The sequence below is a fragment of the Protopterus annectens genome, chromosome 3.part1, assembly GCF_019279795.1.
Source record: "Protopterus annectens isolate FY-2018-M chromosome 3.part1, PAN1.0, whole genome shotgun sequence".
Lineage (NCBI taxonomy): Eukaryota > Metazoa > Chordata > Ceratodontiformes > Protopteridae > Protopterus > Protopterus annectens.
In genome coordinates this window covers 1,668,086,849-1,668,113,219 of record NC_056732.1, presented here as the reverse complement: position 1 = coordinate 1,668,113,219, position 26,371 = coordinate 1,668,086,849, and the positions used below count along the sequence as shown (strand labels likewise).

At 40.4% G+C, this 26,371-nt stretch overlaps 1 protein-coding gene and 1 non-coding gene across 2 annotated transcripts in view; one reads left to right on the top strand and one right to left on the bottom strand.

The window, feature by feature from the left end:
- Positions 1 to 26,371, bottom strand: part of BOP1 (BOP1 ribosomal biogenesis factor) — a 1,722,797-nt gene that overhangs the window by 1,467,510 nt on the left and 228,916 nt on the right. The window lies entirely within an intron of this gene.
- Positions 8,997 to 9,100, top strand: LOC122799003. The gene has a single exon (XR_006364390.1). It is a non-coding gene; the product is annotated as a U6 spliceosomal RNA (small nuclear RNA).

Sequence of the window (26,371 nt, the reverse complement as noted above, 5' to 3'; positions counted from 1 at the left end):
CTCCAATGGCTCCGAGGAGGTTGGAGGAGGAATCGAAAGTTTTGAGGGGGGAATTGGCTCCGGGGCCGAATGGGCTGGAGCCGAGACCATTTTTGCAAAAACTGGAGACTGGAAAAGCCTCTGAATAACCCTATCCAAATCTGAATCAGATAATTTGGAGGATCTAGAGGAAGTAGAAAGGGGTCGAGACGACTTCTCTCTCGGCTCAAACAAGGTAGGGGACCGGCTCTGAAAGGGCTCCAACACTATCGGCGCCAGGTCCGGCACAGTATGAATAAGGATCGGCGCCGAAGGAGCTTTCGGAGCCGAGGGGGAAGAGTCTGAGCTGCACACCTCCACCGGCTCCGAGACCAATGGAACAGAGGGAGGTGATTCGCCTCTCGATGCTCCAACTTGCGGCTCTGAAACTAATGGAGCCGAGGAAAGAGGCATCGAGGCAGACCCTTCGACCCTCGGCTCCGAAGTCAGTGGAGCCGAGGAAGAAGAGGTCGACTTATGCTTCTTAGTAGTCGGCTCCGACGGACTGGTCGGAGCCGACGACCTTTTCTTTTCAGAAGCAGTAGCAGGAGATGAAGCCAAAGCTTCCTCAAAGGAGGGCTTAATAAGGCCCTTCAGGATTAATTTATTTTTACGTTCTTGAAGAACCCTAGCGGAAAAGGCATGACACACACTACACGTCTCTTGCAAATGCTTTGGCCTTAAACAATACACGCAAATAGCATGACTATCGGTGATAGACATTTTATAATTGCACCTAGTGCACTTTTTAAACCCAGATTTCTGCTCTTTAGACATTTTAGTGAACAATCTAATTTCACACAAAGAACAGTACTTGCCAAAAACTGTTAGAGCGCGAGAAAAAAAAGGGGCGCGAGCCCTCTGAAGACAAGGTTTACCTCACAGGGGTGAACAACAACAACAAGGGAACACAACAACGGGCAAAAGCCCTCTAACTTAAACGGGCTTTGTCCGGAGAAGAAAAGGAGTAAAAATAGACAACACACTCACTCCACTAATAAGGGCAAAGGCTCTCTAACTTAAATGGGCCTTGCCCGAATACCACAGATATAAAAACTGCCAATAACACTCAACAATACACGGAATAGCTGTTAAAACAGCTGTTGATTGAATTTATGAAGAAACCCCAGGTCAAAAGACCAGAAAAGTAATAAAAATACACTTGGCTCCAGCAAAGTCGAGACCACGTCTAGCTTGTAAAGCGGCAAACGAGATCTGGGGAAGCAGGTGTGGTGCATCCTGGGATAGAGGGTAGCCCAGCCAATAAGAGACTTCGTTCTAGTATACTAGTTGGCCGAGTCGGAGCCGATGGATCGGCTCCGAACCCATCAGTCATGAATGTAGGCGAGATAGGATCCCATTACATCTTAAAATTGTTATACATGCTAAAGCAAATGTTACAGCCTGTGCTCCTACTTACATTAATCGTGGTCTGTTCTTGTTGTTCCTGTCTTATCTTTATTCTCCTCATAGATGTCAAAAAACCTTTGTATGCATTCAGAAAACATTAACTTATAGCCTTAAGAAAAAGTACACTGGCTATAGTTAAATAAAACTAAATTATACACTCTGGAAGACTACTCTCTTATTAATTTCCAATAATTTCAAAATGTATTCTTCTACTAAGCTGCTTGTCCTTGTACCTTTTAAGTTTCTCTCATCAAACAATATTCAGAGCTGTTGAGATTTATTGCCTAGACCTGTAGTGTGCTTGTCTCAATGGAAACTTAACAGCATGTACAGCTGCCCTCAGTTGCAGACTTGTCAACTCGCACTGAACATTTATTTGCTAAAGGAAATTTTTTCATTACATTGTGTTCTCTCTCTCTCTTTTTTTTTTTTTGTTACAGCAAACATGCTTACACAAGAAACTTATTAGATTAAGCAGAGGGCATTAATCCAGACATTCACCTATGCAAACAAGAAAGCATCTCAACTCTCCATATATTATAATCTATGCAGTTTTACACCACATCCCAATAGCTCAAGATTACAGCATATTAACTCGAACATGCTTTTGTCCGGCTTTAATTCTCTTTTACACTGCAATGCCCACATTTTTTTAATATACTAATCTAGAATATTTTTTCCTTTTTTTATTTTATCACATGCATCACTGAAAATGTCTTACTATAAAACATGTAATTTATATCATGAAATTGCTTTACACAAATATTGTTAACATTTTTTTTACTTACTGCTTCTTGTTTTCATTTTTTTCCTTTTAGTGTCCTTCCTAAAACTAATGGCAAAGAGGGCATATGCCTTTCAGTCCCCCCACAAGCTTAACAGAAGCCAACAAAATGCAAGAAAAAAGTGGCTGAGAAAGATTGGAAAAGCCATATTCCATAAATTTGATTGAGGCTACATTAGTATCACATTTATTAATTCACTAACTTCAGTGTTATTTGGTCTTCTTCCTGTTAATCTCCATCTCTCAACCCCAGACTCCAAGTCCAAGGTACTCATGATTTTTCTAGTCAACTCATGTGCCTTTTCTGCCAGTCATGCATCTTCCTTTGGAACACTGGCTAAAGTTTCATTAGCAAAGTCTCTCTATGGGCTTTATTATCAATAGAATGAGAAGCAGAAACCCCTTCTGTTTGATGGCTCACTTTTTGTTGGACAAACTTCTGTATTTTCTCCTCAGCCTGTTCTGCATCAAAAAATGACTTTGATCCTTCAGGAAATAAATATTATGAAGACAGCTGTGTACAGCAGTTTGAATCCCATACCTGACTTCACATTTCCTGATTGCTACAATTAAATTTGCTTCTTTTCTACCTGGTGTACAGCGAATAATCATTTTCCACAAACACTCTACTGTCTACAATTTTTAATACTTTTCCCTTCTGCCACAGTTCTGTCAGAATCAATTTTCTGTTGGTCGATTGCATCTTCACTAATACAAGTCTTGGCTCTTTTCTTTTGCCAGGTTTGGAGCATACATATGATACACCCTTTCAATTAACAAATCCTGCTGTGGAATACCAAGCCAATTGCTTACTTGTGCTTTCATAAAATTAACATAGTCCGTTCCTTCCAGTTTTTCTGGTACAGCAGAAAATCTCAGTTTTTCTCTGCATGCTCTATCCTCTAACACTACCATTTTTAAAATGATTCTTCTTGAGCAGTCTCCTAATCAGCCAGCTTTTTCTTCATTTCGACATCTTATTTTTCCAGTTTTATCAGATCACCTGAATACCTGTTTAAAGTTTCTTCCAGCCTTTTATTTAGTGAGATGATCTACTCCTTCAATGTTTTATTTATTTTAATGAACTCTGAGTACATTAGATTCTCCTCTAAATTACCGGAAGACATCTCTTGTAATAGAGATGTAGTCTGAACAGTTTTTTTTTCCTGAACAGCTGCAGGATTCTTTCCAGCAGGCATTTTCACTTCACCATTTTTAATAGATGTTTTCAGTCTCTCTAAGTTTCTTCTTTGCTGGCATCCAGGCAGTGTACTTATTAGCCAGCAAATTAATTTTACTAAAACGGTCAGAATTATTAACCCTCATCTCTCCGCTTCTTTTTTCACAGTGGGACAGCTGCAAACCAACTGTTGTTCAGTGTGCAGCCATCTTGGAAGTCCCCCAAGTGAACATTTTGAGCTTTTAAATAACCGGAGTTAAGGATGACCCCTAAAAGGAGCAGCCGAAAGAAGAAGAAGAAGAAAAAGGTTAAAGATAATGGTAGTAACAGTCATGATGTTTAGGTTATAGTTACTAAGAGTTTTTAGCCTACCTTAAGTCCCAAATACACAAGTGAGCCTGTACATGTTATGACAGCCTGTATCCTATGTTCCAGCAAACTAATGAACTTCCATATCTCCAACTAAGGATAGCCCTGAATGCCTAGCGCTCTATAAAATGCAGAAATATTACAGTAACACACTGCAAATATACTACACAAGTCACCTCATTAATGTGGAAAATGTCTCCCCTTCTCTGTGATATCAATTCACATGCAATATATACACTCATCTGACCTGTACTGACCATAACTTTCTGCTGTGCACAGAGTTATTCACAGATTCATTTAGGTTCATAGACTGGTACTAAGTAACTGCCTTTGTGGGTCATTTTAAGCCTAGCCAGTTACCCCACATGAGAATCAAACCCTGCTCTTTGTGATTGTAAGATAAATACCTTAACCATTATGCCAACCTCCCATCCATCCATATATTATGGAAACTCCAGTGTCTTCTCCTTCCTTTAGCGCACCCAGCTCAGATTTTTTGTCTGAATTTCATAACCTTGCACATGCTGTCAATTAACTTAGTACACCAATATTAAGACAAAGAAACAAACGGTCAGGAGTCACTTTCTATTTCTCTCTCTCCTTCCACTGCATCTGCTTTCACTTCAATGTCTGCATCAATTGCAAATTAGTTAATTTTACTCTGTAGTTGTAGGATGTCCACTGTGAAAAGACTAAAGAGGGCCAAGATCAGTAAGGATACCAATTTGCTTGCCAAAGGCCTTGGTTCAGACAGTTTGCATCCATTACTACTTACTTATGCAGTCAATCTCTTCCTAGTGCTTCTAGTGTCACTGACAGGCTTTAGTGTAGAACACTGTTGAAAGCCTTACTGATGTAAAGGCACGTGACATTACCATGTCATCCTTCACTCATTTCTCACAATCCCCAATCAACCATGGTGCGCACATGTATAGCTAGCTCTGTCAGCCATAAAGGAATACTGCCTCAATTCCTGGAATTTGTTCTGAACCAAGAAAGTTACCAGCATCTGGCTCACTCTAGTTGCAACTATTCCTGCCAATCACATCAAGAACATTATTTCACAATAACTCCATTCACAATGGAAAGGCACGAGTGACACCAGTTATCAATAATACGGTAATATGGCAGTATATGTCAAAACATAAAATGCAATTTCAGCATTGCCACTCAGTCAGGTTATGGGAGTTATTGATTATCACTGCACACTCACAGCTGTTGTTCGAGCCAGCCTATATAGTTACTTGGTGTCACACAGGGCTGTCTATAGGATTAGTACTGCAATGGACTTCAAACATACTCCATTACCAAAGCTGATCCACTACCTTCAAGACTTGGTCAATTAGTTGTTAACTACAAGTGATCTGTTGTTACAGCAAACCTAAGGTACTAAGCTACCCACAATGTAAGAGCTTCAGTTGCATACAATGGTGCAGCATGCCTGCTAGTTGGCAAGTACCAGAGTGCTAATGAATTAACAGTCACCTTTAATGGTAATGATATCCAATTCTCTGTAATACAATTAATTTTTATACCATGTCAGCATTGCTAGCTGCTCTGTTTCTCACACAAATCAAGCCATGTCAACACTAGTTTCTGGGATGTCAGACTTACTAATACTGCATATCTAAAGTTACAAACACTCACTATAATCAGGTCATGATGCAGAAAGAAACTTCTTTGATTTGTCAGTATAGATCTCAAAGCAGGATGATGAAACACTGCTTCAGGCTTTCTCTGTTATTAATCAACATGAACAAAGCACTTAAAATGTTAATCAGCAATAAAGGAAATCAGAAAAGTTTAAAGGGACACTATCTCAACTGAAATTTCGGCTACCTGCTTCAGACCGAGATCTAAACATTGCCAATTGCCCTCCCACTTTGTGACATCATTTTTGATGTGCTGGACAAGCCCACCCACATTATCAGGTTTCTTTAAAAGTTTTTTTTATTCCCTGTCCCAGGTATGTTTTTCCGGTAGAATGAAAACTTCTGCTATGTGGTTCCGTGCAGGGTTGCAATCACTGTTATATCCTGCATAGCATCTTTTCCAGACTGAAAGTAACACTTTTAATTATTTATAAATGTAATGTAATTTCAGTTGTTTAAAATATGTGCTGTTGCAGTATGTGTATACTTTAGAAAGGGCAATGGGCAAGAGAGGGAGATGCCATTGGAATGTAATGCAGTTTCATTACTGATGTTGTGTTTACTATTTTTAAGTTAATAGTTAATTTGATCTTCACTTCAAAAAGTACTTTCCTGCTCATTTAATTTTACAAAGTGGTAAGGTGTAGTTATTACATACTAGAATTTACAGTCTGTGCCGATGTCTAAATGCCGCTTTGTAAATGCCTGTTTGTAAGTGGCAGTATATAATGAAATAAGTGAACTTGCAGTTACAATTGCAATAATTTTTTTAAACATTTTGTGCATAGTAAATCTAATAGTTCTTTGCAGCTTGCTCAGACAGTAAGGTTAATTTTTCACCACTATTATACTGATCTCTAAGTTCTTTGTAATTCATTGATTTTACTGCAGGAAATAACAATTTCTGCAACGTGTCAGTATATGCCCCCTCTTGATTTTGCATGTGTTCTTTGCTATCATATTTTGCAGAGTACATGAGAGAATGCTGGATTACCAGTCTCATCCAGGGAAAAATTACAGTAATATAATTTTGCTGCTGTTGTGTATTTTTTTTCTATTCTGTAAACTGCTTTGTAAGGTGAAATACTCCGGTTAGTGATAAGGAGCAAAGAGTACCGCCTCCATTGGTGTTCTCTGCCTACATGCTATATTTCTCAGATCTAGTCATTTTGGGTTTCTTTTAAGTTGCTTTGGCTATTGTCAGTGAAGAGTATGTTGTGCATAAGTAAAAAAAAAAAAAACAGTAAAGAAAACATTATGTGAACCCGGACATGGTCCCCACAAATGCAATAATAATGCAGTTAAATTCAATAGTAATTGTTTTTAGCTTATCTTTTCATGATTGGCTATTTCCACTAGGTTATTTATTTTTATTTTATTTTTTTCCAGGAGAGAATGGCATTTATCCAGTTTGGCACAGGATAACTTCCCCTACCATTTTTGATACGTGCCATGGGATATTTTATATCCACCTGATACAACCAACTCAAGCAGGTATTACACCTTGGTCTAACATGTCATTGGAAGGATGGCACACTCAGTAGTGCAACCCCCCCCCCTCTTTTTCAGGGGAAGAATGACATTTATCCAATTTGGCACAGGATAACTTCCCCTACCTTTTTTGATACGTGCCATGGGATATTTTATATCCACCTGATACAACCAACTCAAGCAGATATGGCCTTAGTCTAACATGTCATCTGAAGGATGGCACATTCAAGAGTGCACCCCCCCTCCCTCACCAGTGCTGCATTGCATGGCGTGGGAATAGATCCCACAGCCTTCTGGTCTTCCTTCCAGAACCAAAGGTGCAGATGCTACTTCCTGTGCCACTGACCACTTGTATTCATCGTGACTAAAAGCACCAACTCTTTTCTTCAGATTTACTTTCCATGAATTAGCTGCTTGCAATGATATATACTCAAGTTAAAAAAAATGATCATACAAAACACACTGGTCATGGTCAGTCCCCATGAAATCAGTTTGAAAGAGAGCCATTCTTGCAGCATATATCACTTGACTGAATGAATGACCCTACCTACTGGCTTTTGTCCTTGAGTCACATATCTGAGGCTGTAATTGTTGTGGATGTATGCATGACTGTGCATCTTTTTACTGATATGTGCTAGCAGTAACCCTGCCCAAACACCAGCCATATGCATTACTTTAGAAAAAACATTTCTTCAGGATAATACTATACAAGGCACTTGGACACACAAGGACACACACAACACTAAAAATTTTCCCCTTGCACAGCCCTTATTCTAACCCTAACAAGCAAACACGCAGATAGACACACCAACCCCCAAAACTAACCCATTTAGCTACATAAAACACATTTGTAGCTGCTTCCCACTCAAAATCACACATGCACAACATAAACGATCCCCTTAGCTAGTAACACTAACCAGCAAACACATTGCTACCCCAAAACCGATCCACTTGACTGTTTTGGAAAAAAAGATATCTTCTCAGCAACGCTCACATTTGGAAAACTGCATGTTCAGTAAATCACTAAGCAATTCACTTGGTCAAGAAAAGAATATTTGCCCATGTGAACTGCAAACATGTACAGGAACCCTTTTGTACCCGGTACACTAAATACTAATAGACTGGAAATGTGTAGCAGTGATTGCAATCATCCAGACACACATCTTCATGCATTTCACAATATTTCTACTTCTGCATTACAGAGCTATATTTTATTTACATATTTATTTCACATTTGTTAAACGGGTTAGTCCAACTGAGTTTGCAAACAAACCCATTTTCAGTGGAGACCTGAGGGGAAAAGCCCCAAAAAACATAAGTAAAGATAAAGTGACAATATACAAATAATCACAATACAAAATAATTGTAAAACAGAAAAGGTTATTAACTATTTGCATTGCATTGATAGTAAGCAACCCATTTTCAGTGGATACCCAAGGGGAAAGAGCCCCAAGCAAACATAAGCAAAGATAAACATGCAGCACAAAAAATATAAAAAAAAAAAGTGCAAATACGAAATTATAAAGAGAAAAACAAAAGAAAAAAATGATGAACATTAAGGGTTGGACTGATAGCAGAGGTCTAAAATTTACTACATATGAGAGTAAAACCAAAAGGATAACGGTTCAAAAAATGACAATGTCTAGACGTCGATAGGAAGTGGGGGGGGGGGGAATATTGTGGGGAATGGGAGGGGGAGAGGAGGAGGGGGCTATAGTCAAGCTATAGTAGTAGAGCTGAGGATTTAGGAGGTTAGTTTAAGCAAAGTTAGATATGTAACTAAACACCATTTTGTGTTACTAAATTTAGCAAAGTGAGCGTTCCACTATGTGGCATTGGAACCAGTTTTTAAAGTTTTGTGACTTAAGCAAAAGTTGTTCATCCAAATTATTTATAGCTATGTAACCACAAAAGAAAAAACATAAACATGTGTATAATACATAACAGAGACATGCATTTTAGAACTGGGGGGTTGGCATAATGGTTAAGGTGTTTACTTCACAGGCAAGAGGTACATGGTTTGATCCTCACAAAGGAAAATTAGGTAGACTTAAAACTGGTACTACAATGGCAGCTTGCCAATAATTGTTATGCTTTCTTTGGCAGCGCATGAACTAAAATGAGAATGAGACAGAGAATATTAGCATGGCCCAGAGCAAGGATGACATGCAAATTAAAGCAGCATTCCATGTTTTGGCTTCCTACCCATGTGTAACAGAGTTCCTCCTTAACCCATTTCTAAGTGTAACTTTGACAAATAGTTGTGGAACAGGAATTTCATCCCTGGTTTAGCATCTATGTCTCTAATGGACACAGGCACCTGTAAATGGTTCATCTTCCTGGCCCCTACTTGTAAATGTTTCATCTCAGAAGCCCCTGCATACACTTATGAAGGTTACCAGCAATTGCCAGAGATTTGGGATGCAATTCTAGGCTAGAAAAGGATGTTGTGGTCATTAGCCTAGTACATACCTATGAACCTATATGCATGCACAGATAGATATATGTGCACGTGTGTGTGTTTATCTATCATTTGTTGATCTCAGTCTCATTAGGCCAGTGAACTATTTTTATGTGTGACTCAAAGTTTTATTCATGCTGACTAGTATAAAATTGGCCAGAGCAGCTGTGGAAATCCCCTACACTTTTGAGTAAGCCCAATGGGGTCTTTTACATCTACCAGGGCAACAACTGACTCAGGCAGATGAGATCTTGACTTACTATCTCATCCAAAGCATGACACACTAAGAACTGCATTACCCCCTTTACCTTATGCTACACTGAGGTGTCAGGAATGTAAAATCAATCCAAGCACCTGTATTAGAAGTAGAACCCACTGCTTTCTGATCTGCCAGGATCAAAGATGAATATGTTGCCTGTTGAGCCACTGACACAGGCACCCAATGTGCAAGTATATTATATATGGAATATACACACTCTTTTTACTCACACCATATCTCTCTCTCTCTCACTATTTATGTATACGTATCTATATTTATTTATATCTATAAATATATGTATGCATACATAGACAGATTTATATATATATATATATATATATATATATATATATATATATATATATAAACAGATACATATATATATATATATATATATATGCAAAGATAAATATAAAATCATCAACCCCCTTTTCCCATTTACTACATGGGGTTGGGGCATTGTATCAACTGTAAGCACCTCTTTCAAGTCAATGCCACTCTCAGACTTTGACAGTCACAGCTGATTGTCACAATCAATATCTTTGCTGAAAGTCTTTATTTCCTTTTGCTTCCTCCTTGAATCTGTAAATTTTCACTAAATCATTTCTGCCTTCTTGCCCATATATTTGAACCACTGTAATTTATTCTCTTGACCTTCTCTGCAATTCAAGCTATTTTTGACTTCTGCTCTGATATTCTAATTTTTTTTCCCTGTCCCATAGTTTGCACAACACTACCATCCTAGGCACTTCATCCTCATCTCCTCTATCTTCCTCAACTACTCTGCCTTCATTCTACAAGTTTCAATACCGTTCAGAAGTAAGTTACACCACTATTTTGTGCACCACATTTTCAGCTTCTTGGTCATTGTTTTATCACATTACTCGACAATTTGTACCATTTGGCAGCAGCCCCTCTGATTCTAGCTTTGAATGTCTCATTCAGACATCCCTTCTCCTCAGCCACCTCTCCCAGATACTTGATTCTGCTAGCCTGTTCCAAATTTTATTTTATTTTTTTTTTATTTTACATTTGTTGACTGGGATAGTCCGACTGGATGCATGTCCATTTTCAGCGGAGGCCCGGGGAGAAAAGCTCCAAAGATAAGCAGATACAGCATTACATATTACAAACAGACTATTTACAGAGATTATTTAAGTAAGCAAGTTAAACAAGTTCCACAGGTTAGAGTTAATCTTGAGCGCAAGTCAGGGCTAAATTAAATTACACAGTAAGCTGGTTAACAGATTTATACACATTCTAAAGAGTGTTAGCCAGGCCTGATACATTGACATAGCCAGTTAAGTGACAAATGTTGTTCGAGTCTAGTTTTAAATTTACCTAAGGTGGAAAGTAAGGTAATATCAGCTGGAAGAGTGTTCCAGGGTCTATTTACACAGTTTGCAAAGAGAGAGTCACTGGCTGTGTTATTAATTTTGCTAGTCTGAATTAGTAGCTTGTTAGAGGACCAAAGCGGTCTAGGATTGTTATAGGGGGTGATAATATTTTTAAGTACAGGAGTATTGTCCGGATTATAGAGGATTTTATAGGCCATAATCAGTTGGTTATACTGGATTAGGCTGGGTAGTTCAAGCCACCCAAGCAGATTTAGATTGATGCAATGATGTGTCCTAAAAGGCAGCCCAGTGGCAAACCTGGCAATGTGGTTGTAGCAAATTGAGAGTTTGTTAAGGACAGTCTTGTTTAAATTCGAGAGTAGAAGGGATGCATATAGAAGGGCTGAAAGAAGGTGAGAGCGAACTATAGCAATTTTAGCTGGAGGGGTTAGGAAGGCTTTCATTCTATAAAGTGACCCTAGTTTTTTTATTGATGGTTTTGATAGTTTGGTTAACATGTAAATCGAATTTTAGATTACCTATGATGACACCTAATACTTCTGTAGAGGAGTCAGGGCAGATTATTGTGCCATCATTTGAATTTATGGTAAAGGTGAAAGCGGTAGACCTATGTGTTGGTGAAAATAACAGCATTTTAGTTGGATCAGACGACATTCAGAAAGTCAGTTTTCTGTTGTATTAAAGGTGGTCTGGGTAGCTGACCATAACTCTACTGAAGATGTGGCCGAGCAAATCAGAGTAGAGTCATCGGCATATTGGATACAACTGACTTTTGGGATGACAGTATAAAGGTCGTTAATGAAGATGGAGAACAGCAAAGGCCCTAGTATAGAGCCTTGTGGTACTCCAAGGGTGTTAGGTAGGTTAGAGAGTTTGTTCTGCCAGAGGACAGCCTGCTGCTGACCATTCAGGTAGGATTGAAACCACTGAAAGGCTCCAGTATCTAGACAGAATGTTTGCAGTGTGTGGATTAAACGTTGGTGATGAACCATATCAAATGCCTTGGAAAGATCCAAGAAGAGGGCTGAGGATATATAATTATTATTGCGATTATGGTTTATGGTGTTGGTAAAGGCTAGGAGGGCTGACGTAGTGCTGTGATGAGGACGGAAGCCATGCTGAGTGTCTGCCATAAGGTGATTCTGGATTAGGTGGTGCATGAGTTGTCTATGAATACATTTTTCCATAATCTTTACAAGTGGAGAGAGTATAGCTATTGGCCTATAATTGGAGAATTCAGTAGAGCTGCCACCTTTGTGAAGTGGGATTACATAGGATATTTTCCAGATGGAGGGAATTTTAGCTTCTACTATGGTTCGATTGATTAGTATTGAGACGGGGTAAGCAATAACATCAGCTGATTTTTTTATGTACTCAGCAGGGAGTTGATCAGCAGAAAGTGTAGTGGGTTTTAACTTTTTGATCAAGGTACGGATAAGAGAAGTGGCGACTGGTTGGAAGTTGAATGTGAGTAGGTTTCTAGGGGTGCTACTTTCAGGACCAGGGGAGCTAGGAGGTAGTTGGCTAGCTAGGGCTTGAATTGTCTCAGTAAAGAATCGGTTAAAACTGTCAGAAACCTCTTCTGGGGTTTATCAATAGTAGCAGCAGGGATTGGGGTTGAATTTTGTCCAGGATGTAGTAGATTATTTAAACCTGCCCAAAACTTCTGAGGGTTATTTTGATTTACTGTCTGTAAATTGCAGTAGGATTGTTTTTTGTCTTGTAAAATGGATTTTTTAGTTTCATTTCTGGATTGCCTGTATTTAATGTGATCTTGGGGGCCTTCAGAAGAATGCCATAAAGCCCATGCTTTGTTTCTAAGGGTAATTTTGAGTTTAGACTCTTTAGAAAGCCATGGCACAGTTTTTGCCTTTGTTCTCTTTGAACGAACAGGTGCATGCAAATCAAGGATCTCAAGGAATTTGTTGTTAAAGTATGCTACTGCTTCCTCTAAGGGGAGGTGTTTTAGAACAGACCAATTGCATGAGTTTAGTTCTTGTTGAAATTTGGCAGGGTCAAAGCATTTATTGTTTCTAACCTTTCTGAGTAAGGGTTGTTGGGAATTAATGGCTTTGTGCTTAATTACATATGTGAGAAGGTGATCGCTTAGGCCATCAAGGAGGGTAACCAAAGGTGTACAGTTGGGGGTGACTATGAGTACCCAGTCAAGTATGCTTTCTTTTTGGTTGGGTTTACCTATCCTGGTAGGGGTGGATATGATTTGTGTAAATGCATGCAGGTTAAAATTTCCCCTTATATCTCAATTTCTACCTCAGTTTTCAGCTTCTTCTCATTTCACCATTTGCTACCATGTTAATTGTCTTGACTGTACTCAGTTTAATTCCCTAAGCCTAGAGTTTTGCATTTCAGTCATTTGCTAAAGTTTGTTTTCAGGGTGCGAGTAATGCCACATCATCTGCATACACAGGCCTTTCTTGATCTGTCCCCTCCAACCGGTTTGCAAATATTGTCTGAACAGTATGAACAGCAGTGGGCTCAGAGATGACCACTGCTACACACCCACTCTCACTGGGAACCCCCATCACACTTCCTGTGTCTGCAAACCACTTTTATACACTCACGGGGTGGGGGTGGGGTAGTAGAAACAGTTACACTTGAATTGGACTAGAGAGGAGCTCTGCTTCACATGGATGAGAAGCCTGTTCCAGAGAAGGGTTAGTCTCCGAGATACATAGCTGTCTCTCCAGCATGACCTAGTCATATCACAGGCAGTGTTTAAGTCTTTAAAATAGGTAATACTGGTCCTGTTTGCTTTGCGGATATGCAGGAGGTCCTTCAGAGTGGACCTTGTATGCTAGGCATAGATATCCCTTCAACAGCCTGTATGAGACAGACTAGAGAGATAGGGCCTTGAGGCAGTCTGCATAGGACATGTTACTTATGCCCTATATTCATTTAGTGAGGAACCTCTGTGGTTGCTCCATTTAGCACTGCCTGGTTAGGTACATACCAAAGTGGGCATTGCACACAATGATGCATCTGATGAATGCCAAATACAGTGAAACAATGACTTCCTTGGACCTAGATGTCATATCTTTGTTTATAAGTTACACAACACAGAATGACTTCCTCACTACTGTAAACATGTGATGGTCAAAGACTAGATTACTCTCTATGTATGTTCTCAAGTCTCCAAGTACTGGGTCAACCCTTATGGGTGTGTTGTCAATTTGATAGTTATTAGGAGTGAATGACAATACTATTATCCATTTCTTGGCATTTAGTTTTAGTCCATGGCTCTGGCACTTGTTGTATGTCTGTGTCAGCCCTTCCTGGAGAACATTTGTGGCAGTGGGCGATTCACTGATAGCTCATAATTTGCAATCATCTGCAAATTTAGTCAGCCAGAGGCCATGGACTTTGGCCATGACTTCAGAGAAATCGGTGCTCAAAAGGCATTGTCTTGGGACCGATCCCTAAAGGATTTCACATGTGACTGGCCACTTTGTAGAGGTGGACCCCACCATTTCTAACTTCCTGGGTCCTGTCTGTGAGCCAGCTGGCTGTCCACAGGGTAACATAAAGGTCTGTACCTAACTTCTTAAGTTTGTCATTAATGCCCGAGTAAGGGGTTGTGTTAAATGCCTTGACCCAGGTCAAGGTATGCAGTGTGAACCATTTTGCCCTCTTCCATTGCTTTAGTGACCTTCTCAAAAACATCTACCAGGTGGAGAAGGCATGACCTGTTCTTGATGAAACTAGACTGGACACGGTCCAGTGTCTGAAAGTTTCCTATGCCATTATTGATCATTTCCATAATTATTTCCATGGCTTTGCATGTGAGACTTAGAGGTCTGTAGTTCCCAGGATGTGCAGATGGCCCATCTTTGTGCAGAGGGATGACTGCTGCTGTTCTCCAGCAAGAAGGGTGCTTTTCCATTGTTGGGTCCTTGTCTGTTTTCTTGGACAGCAACTTTTTGCATTTATTGTAGAGCTTGTTGATGCTGAAAGTCCACCATGGCAGCTTGATTTTACTTGGGGCTCTGGCTTTGATTCTGTCTGGTACAGCAGAGTGTATACACTTATGCAAGTGATTGTACAGGGCTTCGGTGTAAGATTTGGTGTAGTTACCACTTTCAGCATGGGATGGGGCTAGAAATGCATTTATACCTCCACCTAGCAGGGCAAAGTTTGCCTTGGTGAAGGTTTTTAGTTCGATTTCACATTTTGTAAGTTCTGTTAGTGTCAGTTTGAAGGTGACTTATTTGTGGTCAGTTTTAACTAATGAGGGGTCAGCAGTTGCAGCAGTGTACCTGTTTGGCATGTTGGTGAGGACCAGATCTAGAATGTTTGTTCCTCTTGTCGGGGTATGGACAATTTGCTCAAGGGCATTTGAATTCACAAAGTCAAGGAACTTTTGTGCTAGGGAGTTTAGGCTATGCTAGGGAGTTTAGGCTAATGTAAGTTTCCCAGTTGATGTTAGGATAACTGAAATCACCCATAACCAGCACGTTCGGTAAAAATTTGGATTGCCTTCAGTTTGGTTAAGTAAGCTGTGTGGGTGTCGTGACCCATGCAGCGGGGGTCTATAACTAGTTAGGACTTGAATGGGGGTCTTGCCCATTGTAACCTGGACCTGGAGTAACTCCGTGGAGTTGTCCAGTCTAACTAAACGTGATGTCAACTTATCTCTAATTTAGACAAACACTGCCTCCTTTGATTTTCACACATTCCTTTTGTGGTCTAAAGGTGTGGAAGTTATTGTAGCCTTGCAGGGCCAGGGTACTGTCTGAAGCTTTAAACCAGGTTTCTGTGACTGCACAGACATCTACATCTTCTAGTGATAGAAGTGCTTCCAGGGAGTGCAGTTTTTGGTTTGAGTTCCTAGCATTTAGCAGCATGACCCTTACTTTGTTCCGATTGGTTAAATTTACGTTGGTAATATTTTTTTTTTCTTTCAGACCTTGCCTAAAAAAAGTCACTATGGGGGAGGCAAGAGCTTTTGAGAGGCGAAAGCCTAGGCATGCCAGGTGCAAATCATCTGTGGCAAAGCAGTGAGGTTTGTCAGTCTTTGTTTCCCAGGCAGGTGGGAACTGGATCCCCTTGGAATGACACCAAGAACTAAGCCAATTATTGAAAGCAATCATTTTTTTTTTGTTTATACTGCAGAATCATTCTGGGTGAAGGTAGTATGCTACTCAAGGCTAGGGACATGGCTGCCTGGGACAACACATACTCAGAGAGCTCGACCATGTCTCTCTTCATATAGTCCAGTGAGGTATGTCTCAGGTCATTCACACCAACATGAACTATGACACATTCATAACAGAACTTGTTGTTGAGAGACCTGAGTGTATGCTTGATTTGGCAAATCCTGGCACCAGACAGGCAGGTGAAATTACTTTCTCCTTGTCCAGCCTGGTGAGAGGGACATCCACGTATCTCACTACTGAATCTCCAAATGACAAGAAAATGTGTTTTTTGAGTGTTAAGCCTTATGGGCCTTGGTGCGTGAGACACTGGTGTTGCTATGTGTCAGTGGTGTTGTAGAGACTGTGTTTGCTGTAGCAGTCTTGTGTTTTGAAGGTCTCTGGGTGTTTTGGTAAGATTTTTGAGAGAATCTCTGTATATGTAGATTTAAGTGTCTAATGCATACTGTGTGTATGAGTAGTCGTACTATGTGAATATGTAGTGGTGTGTGAGTTGACAACCTTCTCCGTGTTACTATTTTGAGTGAGTGAGTGAGAGAGAGCATGGACTCTAGATTCTTGGTGTAAATACTTCACTTGCACTCTGTACTAGACTGTATTATTAGTAGAGGGTTGTCTTTGTACCCGAGACAATTGCTACACTGCCTCAAGAGACCCAAATCAACAAGGTTTACAGTAGAAACAAGGGTGGTCCTACTGTCTGTAATGCTAGGTTGAAGACCATTACTAGGGGTGGCTTTTCAGAAACAATCAATGAGAAGCCTGACAAATGGAGTCTCTCTTACTTGTGTGAGTTGCTCAGTGCTGGTTGGGGCCATTCTTATTCTAAGGCCCACCTATCAACTATCTCTGCTTGTCTGCCTTTATCTCCTCATTTAACTACTAGATTTGAGGTGAAACAATACCTTAAAGGCATCCTTAATGTTAGACCAGCCAGGAAACCTGTTTCTCCTGCTTGGGATCTTAATTTTGTTTTGGAGAAGTTGACCTATGCTCCTTTTGAGCCTGCTGCTTCAACTTCCTTGCAACATTGTTCCTGGAAGACTGTTCTTTTGTTAGCACTTACTTCTGCCAGACACATGTCTGCATTGCAGGCCGTTATGGCTTGTCCTCCTTTTCTTATTTTTCATGCAGATAAAGTGTCCTTGTGCACTAACCCTTCTTTTATGCTGAAGGTGGTTAATGAGGTGTCACTTAGTCTATTAATCTGCCTACCTTTTCCCCTGTCTGCAAACTGACAGTGAGAGGGTGCTGTATATAGGCTAATGACCACAAGGGCCTTTATAATCCTAGCCATGCATCCCAGATCTCTGACAAGTTCTGAAACCCTTTATAAGTATAAGGATGGGCCTGGGGGACGAACCATTTACAGGTTACCTGTGGCCATTAGAGACATAGGTGCCAAACCAGGGATGAATTCCTGGTTTTCCATCCAAGTGTCCAAGTTGCTCTTGAATTGGGTTGGGGGAACTCTGCTTCACATGCTTGGGGAGCCTGTTCCATAGACGGGGTAGTCTCTGGGATACATACCTATCTCTCCAGCAGGTCCTATTTATATCACAGGCGAGGTTTAAGTCTTTAGAACAGGTAATTCTGGTGCTGTTTTATGGATATGCAGGTCCATCAGAGGGGTCTGACAATTCCCTTTATGCCAGGTATAGATCTCCCCTAAATAGCCTGTAGGAGACAATACAGGGATAGGGCCTTGAGGATGTCTACGTAGGACATATTACTTGCATCCTGTATTCTTTTAGTGAGGAATCTCTGTGGACGTTCCAATTGTTGGATATGCCTGGCTAGGTACATACCAAAGGAGGCATTGTACTCGGACAGGTCTGATGCCCCTTTTGGTATGTACCTCACAAGACATCTACAACAACTGGAAAGGCCGCAAAAATACCCCACAAAGAGGATTACTGGCCTCAAACAGATGCCCTATGCAGACCATCTCAAAAAGCTCCAACTTTACTCCATCCCATATCGCCTACTCAGAGGCGATCTCTGTCTCTGTCTAAAATGCAAAGCTATGTCAAACCTAAAGCTGTTGGACATGCTCCACTTAAAGAAATCCCAATCCCTCAGAGCTACACGCTCTAGGGACCTACACATTGTCACCACAATAAACAGAACATGCTGGAGGGATAGATTCCTGTCCCAGAGACTTCCCATACTCTGGAACAGGCTACCTATGTTTGTCAGAGCTCCTCAGTAGCACTCTTCAAGAAAAATCTTGATGATTAGATGGGAAATAGGAAATTCACCCCGGGGATCACTTCTGTGGCTCTGCTCGACAGGGGCACAGGAAAATAATTTTCATGAATGGCCAGGGTACCTTTTTGGCTAGGCTTATATAGGCCCTAGGGCCAATAGCCTAGTACCTACCTATGAACATATGACTAAGTCACATCCTTGTATGGAAGCAGAGTTAGTGGGCATAACATGCTTAGGCCTGCTTTCCTGGTGACTCTTGGGTGACCAGCATGGACTTGCAGTATGTGGGAGTGGAGAAGGAGTATACGCTACCTTGTCTGCACTGAAGGCTGAGATCTTTGACAGTGTGTCAAGAAGACTTAGACAAAAGGTATGTGCATGGTATTTTTACAGACAGTATGTGCACTGGTGAGTGCATTTCAAGACAACAACATTTAGATGACTACAACATAAAAAGTTTATCAGTCAAAATACTTTAATGTACTTTTTGCTTTTGTGTTTCAGGTCATCTTGAGATGCCAGTTTCTGTAAGCTTAACCCAACTCGTACATTTAGAGGTTTTCATTCTTGCAGGGAAAGTGCATCAGTAAAATGAATGCGTTTCCTCTCATGCATCCTCTGTTTCTCATCTCTCCTCTTGGGTAACTGATGTTTGTGGTTACACAGATTTTCACTGAAATTATTTTCCACATCTGCTCCAAATGTGTTGCAAGCCTATAGATATGGCACTTACAGATGTATAAATAACTTTATTATCATTTTCCGCAGGTATCAATCTCCACTGAAAATTCAGCTTCTTCAAGTTTGCACATTCACTACAATGCTGACTAAATATGTAAAAAATAATTATGTAATTCTCAGGTTGTGATAACAGAGCCTGAGTCAGTTAGTTTGCATACTAATTATTCTAAAATTGCTGCAGTCATCCTTGGCTTTCTGTTAAGTACTTTTGATCTTGGACATACTGGATTAAACAATGGGTGCCAGCAGAGGTGAAAATGGCCATGTCCTACTTAATGAGGTCTAAGTGCATTGGTATGGACTTTCAATCCATTGAATGAGATGTTTAAATGCTGAGCTGTTTAAATTCTCGTATGCATTTCAATGTATGTATTTATCTGAATGTGTTAACCAGTGTAATCTATTCATGCATTCATTACAAAGCAGCAAACTCAGATATTGTCTAGGTGCATCATGTGGAGAGACAAGGCTTGGCTTAATTGTTTGGGGGTGGGTATGCTGTTTAATGAAATATGTGTCGCTTTCTGCAGAATTCCGCTCAGTTGTGGTACTGACAGGCATAAGGGAAGGTTGGGCGAGAGGTTAGTGCAGGCTTTTTTTTTAATTACATTACTACTTTAAGAATTTTACTTTTTGTGGTTGGTGACAGTGGGATTATAAATGACTGTCATAATTTGCTACAGATGACTTGAATTTTGGAATAAATTTTACAAATAACAGGTTCACAGGTGTGTAATAGGCTAATGGACCTGGAGCCTTTACAAGCCTAGCCCATAGGATTACCCTGGCATCGTGCCACCTGACCTTACTTCCCAGTGCCTCTGTTGAGTAGAGCCACTGAAGTGATCCCCGGGGTGAATTTTCTATTTCCCATCCACTCATTAAGATTTCCCTTGAAGAGGGCCAGTGAGGTGCTCTGCTTGACATGTATGTGAAGTCTATTCCATAATATGGGCAGTCTCTGGGTTATGAACCTGTCCCTCCAGCATGTTCTGTTGATTGTGGTAATGAGGTAGAGGTCTTTGGAGCATGTGGTGCAGAGGGGTTGGGATTTTTTTAGATGTAGCATTTCTAACAGTGCTGGGTCAGACATGGCTTTGTAAGTCAAGTGGAGATCACCTCTAACTAGGCGATATGAGAAAGAGAAGAGTTGGAGTTTGAGTCTGTCCATACAGGACAAGTGTTTAAAGCTTAGGATCCTCTTTGTGAGCTACTTTTGTGGCCTCTCCAGTTGTTGCAGGTGTCTATTGAGGTACATGCCAAATGGGGCATTGTATTACATGATTGGTCTAATGAGGGAAGAGTAGAGGGAGACAATGACCTCTTTCTTCCTGGATGCAAAACCCTTAGTAACGAGATGTGCCACAGAGGACTTTCTGACCACAGTGGCAATGTGATAGTGAAAAGAGAGGCTGCTGACAACCTGTGTTCCCAGATCTCTTAAAACGCCTTCTGTGTTCAGTGGACTACCATCAATGTGGTAATTCAAAGGAACTGGGCTTTTCCCTAGGGGGATGATGAGACATTTTTTTGGCATTGAGCTAAAGGCCATGGTTCTGACATCAGTCTTTGGTCTCATTGAGGCCTTCCTGTAGGATGTCAACATCACTTCAGGAGTTAATAATAGCTCCCAACTTGCAGTCATCTGCAAACTTAATCAGCCAGAGTCCCTTTGTGTTGGCCTGGACTTCAGAGAAGTAGATACCAAACAGGAGAGGACCTAGGACCAACTCCACCCATGAATGGTCGGCAGTCTGACTTGGAGTCAGCTACTTTCACACTGTGGGTTCTATCTGTGAGCTAGTTTGCAACTAGTGATATAGGAGCTGATGCCTAGCTTAGTGAGTTTTTCTTTGATTCCTGAGTGGGGAATGGTATCAAAGGCCTTGGCCAGATCAAGGTAGGCTGTATGAACCACCTTGCCTTCATTCACAGCTCTGGTAACTGACTCAGAGGTCAACCAAGTTGAGCAGGCATGATCTACCCTTCACAGAACCAAACTATGTAGGATCCAGAGTTTGGAGATTTCCTATATCGTTATTTATTAGGTCAATGATGATTCGTTCCATAGCTTTGTATATCAGACTCGTCAGGCTAATGGGGCAATAGTTCCTGGGGTCTGTAGTCGCTCCTCCTTTGTGGAGAGGGATGACTGTAGCAGTGCGCCAATCGGTGTGGACAAAGCCTGAGGTGAGGCTATGATTGAACAGGGCATGCAGGTGTGGTTCCAGTTCACTCCGTCTTTCATGCAGAACACAGCCAGGGATATTGTCAGGTCCCATAGAAGCTGTATTCTTTGCCTGGGCAGTGCTGTTTTAACCTGTGCAGCAGTAATACTGGGTGTCTGGCAATCTACTGGTATTGTGATTGGTCCTTTGGTAGGGGGGAGAGTGGGGGTAAAGTTAGCTCTGAATCTGTCAGCCAGTGTATTGGTAATATCTGTTGGCTCGGTATAGGAGGTACCATTGTGCAGTAGCTCAGAGCAAATCTGGGTATTGCTGTGGAGATTCTTTACATAACTCTAGAAGGCCTTGTGGTTGTCTTTACTATCTGCTGCAATTCTGTTTTCATAGCTAGCTTTAGAGGATTTGATGAGGGATCTCAACCTTTTGTTGAGGCTGATAAGGGAGTTTTTCCAGTCTTGGGACTTCACCTTATTCTGCATTGGTTTCCTCCTTCTGTTTTAGAGTTTGTTTATAGCAGGGGACCACCAGATTGGCTTCCTTTTTTTTTGGGGGGCATCTTGGTTCTGTTGGGTATGGCGAGATCCATGCATTTGTGTACATGTTCGTACAGTGCATTTGGTGTATGATTCGGCGGTCATGCAACTATTCTCCATTTGCATGGGTGCCGTGAAGTTAGCTACCTCTGTTATTAAGGGCCCAAAGTTAGTTTTGGAGCCCAAAGTTAGCTTTGGAGAAGTTTTTCATGGTGGTTACCTTTGTGGGGGGGGGGGGTGGAATTCCAAGGTGATTAGTTTGTGGTTGGATCTAACCCGGGAGGAGTTGACTGTTGGTGTGGAGCAATGGTCACCCATGTTAGTAATGACCAGGTCAAGGATGTTGCTACCTCTAGTGGGGGTAAGAACGAGCTGGTCCAGGGCTTTGGAATTAATGAATTCCAGAAAGCGCTGGGCAAGTGTATTGGTACATGAGTAGTTTTCCCAGTTAATGGAGGGGTAGTTGAAGTTGCCCAGTATGAGAGTGTTAGGTTGGACCCTAATATTCTCCAGGGTGCTTAGGAACATGGAGTGTGAGTCTTGGGACATGGTTGGGGACCTATAGCATGCTACAACCTGAATCGCTGTCTTACCCAATGTTAGTTGCACCTGAAGTATCTCAGATGTGTTATGTTGAGCTACCAGTCTGGAAGTGTGTGTATCCTTTATGAATATGGAAACACCACTGCCTTTGGAGCTTCAGTCCAAGTTCTGGGGCCAAAAGGTGTGGAATGAGTTATAGCCTGGTAGTGCAGGGGTGCTTTCTGCTACCTTGAACCACATCTCTGCTGCCTTGAACCATAGTTATATTCTGCTGTTTATGCTATTCTGTAGAGTCTGTTGAAGTCATCTGGAGAAACAGCTTTGTAAGAGATGGCTGTGCGAAGAGTTAATGGGACATGTTTAGACTACACACTTGGACGTTACAGGTAAATGAACATTTTTATGTTTGGGAGATTCTGATTTAAAGGGACACTATCTCGTTTCAAAACTCGGTATCTTGCCTCAGACTGAAGCTGAGACATTGCCACCCACATAGGTAATCACCTCCCTCTGTGACATTCTACACCTCCACCCACTCCATAACTTTCCTTCTGTTGTGTAAAGCTTTATTCCAGTCCTGTTTTTGTTCCGTCGAATAAAATGCCAGCATTTGTGTTCCCTTGTTTCGCACAGAGTGAATGCAGCTGTAATTTGCACCCTGGTCAATGTCATTAATGAATGATTTAATACAACCACTTGGGCATGGTGACTTGACTGTCAGGTGGTAATTGACAGTTTTTTTATTTAATGTGGGTGACGAAAGGGCAGCAGAAAAAAGTACAAGAGTTACCGATCACATGGAACCGGCAAACAGCTGAGATCAGTTACAGTAAAGCAATCAGGAAGTGGACTTAAGCGGGTGATGGAAGAGCAGAAGGCAGCAGCAAAAGCATAAGCCTTACAGATCTTACGCACGTCGGATATATTATTTATGTTGTCAGCCAGCACATTTTTAGATAAGTAATGTGGGTGATGCAAGGGCAACAGTAAAAGCATAACCGTTACTGATCGTACGGAACAGGCAAATAAATTGCATTACTTACGGTAGGGCATTCACAAAGTGCATTTTTATCACAGGCAGTAAGTAGTTGTAGACATTTGTCTGGCTGATTCCATTCATTTCAGCAGAGTTACAGCTAACCAACTCATTCCTTCTGATCTTTGTGAATTTTTGTCAGTTTCTGTTCCATTCACATGTAGTGGTTCCAGTCTTCCAACTGTCCACATTTTTACAGAATGTCCATTTGACTCCTGTTTTTGCCCTGTTCCTCAGAAAATTTGTTTTTTTTTCCTGGCCATTCTCCATGTATTGCAGTAACTAATTAATGGGCATACAGTTGAGTTTCAGATGCATGCTAACGCACAAGACCTGTTATTCAAGCAAGTTTCTAGGTTTATAAGAGCAATTATTAAAATCCATCACATACGTTTTGGATCATTGTCCAACAGCTTTGTCCAGGTTTTTTGTTCTAAGAGTTTCAAAGAAATCCAGTGCGGCCATGCCATGGATTATTCTTTTATTAGTTTTACAACTCAGACAGGTGATAAATAGTACTGATGATCAACAGGATGACAACAAACAGATACATTTATCGGGGCTTTTTTATTTTTTTTTGGTTTATTTGCTGTTGTGTAGTACTTAATTGTGGAAGTTTTATTTATTGGCATTTGCTTAACAGGAATATCCTACTGGTTGGAACACATTTTCAGCCGAGGAGCGGGGAGAAAAGTTCCAAAGCGTTAAACTTTTTTTTATAAGCATAATAATTCAAAAATAAATACATTTTACATAATTATACCAAATTAGAGATGATATGAAAATATTGATTAAAAATGGATATAAGCTTTATGACAATCATTTAATACTTTGAAAAATTTTAGCAAGTTTGTGCAGAAATTCGAGGTAAGTTAGTATAATCCAAATTATTATTGCAATATGAAGTGACAGAAAAGCAGGCTTATGGTATATTTGGAAATTCGAGGTAAATTAGTATAATCCAAATAAGAATTGCAATATGAAGTGACAGAAAAACAGGCTTATGGTATATTTGGAGAGAAAGCCTGGGGAGAGAAACTGATAGACATAAGGAAGTGAGTGAATAAGGGAGAGTAGAGAGATGTAAGGTATAAATTGGCATTTCTCCACATGCAAAGATATAGTTTATTCTGGTGTTGAGTTTGAACAGAGCCAGCTTTTGGCGATGTAGCCTTTCATAATTGTTTTGAAGGATGGGAGTGAGGGTATTGACCCGATGGGTAGAGCTAAGGAGTTTCAGGCTTTAGCATCATGGTGTAAATACAGACAATGCCCAGCAGATTTGATAGGTTTTTGGACAGACAGGAGTTTTTGGTCATTGGTTCATAATGACAGACTAGTAACATAGTTGTGTAAAATGTTAGTTATTGCAGAATAAGGAAATAGATTCTGGATAATTTTATAGGTGGTAAGCTGTGTATATACTAGTTGACGAGGAAGTTCTGATCATTTTTGGCTTTTGAGTGCTATTCATTGCTTTTTTCTGAAAGGGTATTTGCTGCAAATGTGGCTACTTTGTTATAACATTTCTCAAGTTGTGATTTTTGTGATGCCTGAAGGTTAGTAACAATGGGAGCACCATAAAGAACTTTGAGAGGAGATACGTTGTGGCAGGTGTAGCTTTATTTGTGTTGCTGAGAAAGATTTTGGATCTATAAATCATCCCTACGTTTTGATGACTTTCTTATGCAACTTTGCATATGCAGGTCAAATTTATGGTCATGGTCATCATCCACTATCATTCTTAATAATTTACTATGAAAAGTGACCTCAGTGGTTGTATTATCAAGAGAAGGAACTTTACAATTTGTTTTTTCATGGCAGAGGGATTTGAGTAAAAAAGTAGTTTCTCCTTTTTAGGGATGAGCATGAGTTGTGGGTTACACAGTCATGTTTCTGTTGCTGTTAAAGCTTCCCGAGTAATTTCTTTGAGGTGTGCCACATTTTCAGATGTCCAAATAAGTATGGTGTCAGCTGTATACTATATTAGGAATGCCTGTTGTGTGGATGTGTGGAAGGTGTTGGTATGAAGAGAGGGAGGAGTGCCATTTTAATGACTGATACCTATTAGACAGTTTTTTTAACTGTAGAAAGGTGGGCTGAGAGAGATCTAATGAGGACATTTTAAGTAGAAGTTTACTGTGGCAAACTGTGTAGAAGGCTTTAGACAAGTCTATGAATAAGGACAAGACTACTTTGCCATTATCTCTAGATTTATTGAAAGTAAATTGTAATTTTTTTTTAATGAAGTAAAGTGGCTTACTATTCAACTTGACCTCATGATCTTTAACCTCATCCTTTTTGCTCGGGTTTTCAAAAGCATTTTTGTTTTGTTCAGTTTCTGTATTGGTTAGAAGTGCAGTGTTAGTGCTATGTGAAGGGCGGAAGCCATGTGCAGTGATCGAGTTCTTCCTGCAGGAAATAATTGCTCATCTCTCTCTTCCCAATCCTTTCTAACCTTCTCTGATTCTTGTAGTCATCATGCAATATTTTATATGTTATACTAATTATTCCTTTTTTAATGTCAGCTTCTGTTCTAGATTCTACTAAAAACTCTCTCAGTGCAGGTCTTTCAGTTAGGACCCCCCTATTTCTTTCTCTTTGCCTATACTCCAATATCAACTTGATAGAAAAGACAATTTCTAACTTGCAGTCCAAGTAAATTCATGGCCTCTTCCTATCCTATTACCTTTCCCTCTCTAGTTACTTGCTCCCACTATCTTGGTTCCTTTGCCAGTTTTCTCCAATAAATGCCACTCCCTCTTGCCTGTTGTCTACATCCCATTATTTTATAGCCTGTGGTCACTAAATCTGACCTGATATTGCAGGAGCTCTGTCACAAAGTCCTACATCTACAAGCTTACTGAGACTTTTGTCATTGTTTCATGAAAGCATATTTAGCATGAACCTTGTTGCGTATTAACTTTAATCAGTTACCTTTAGCTTGACCAGTAACTATACTGCATAT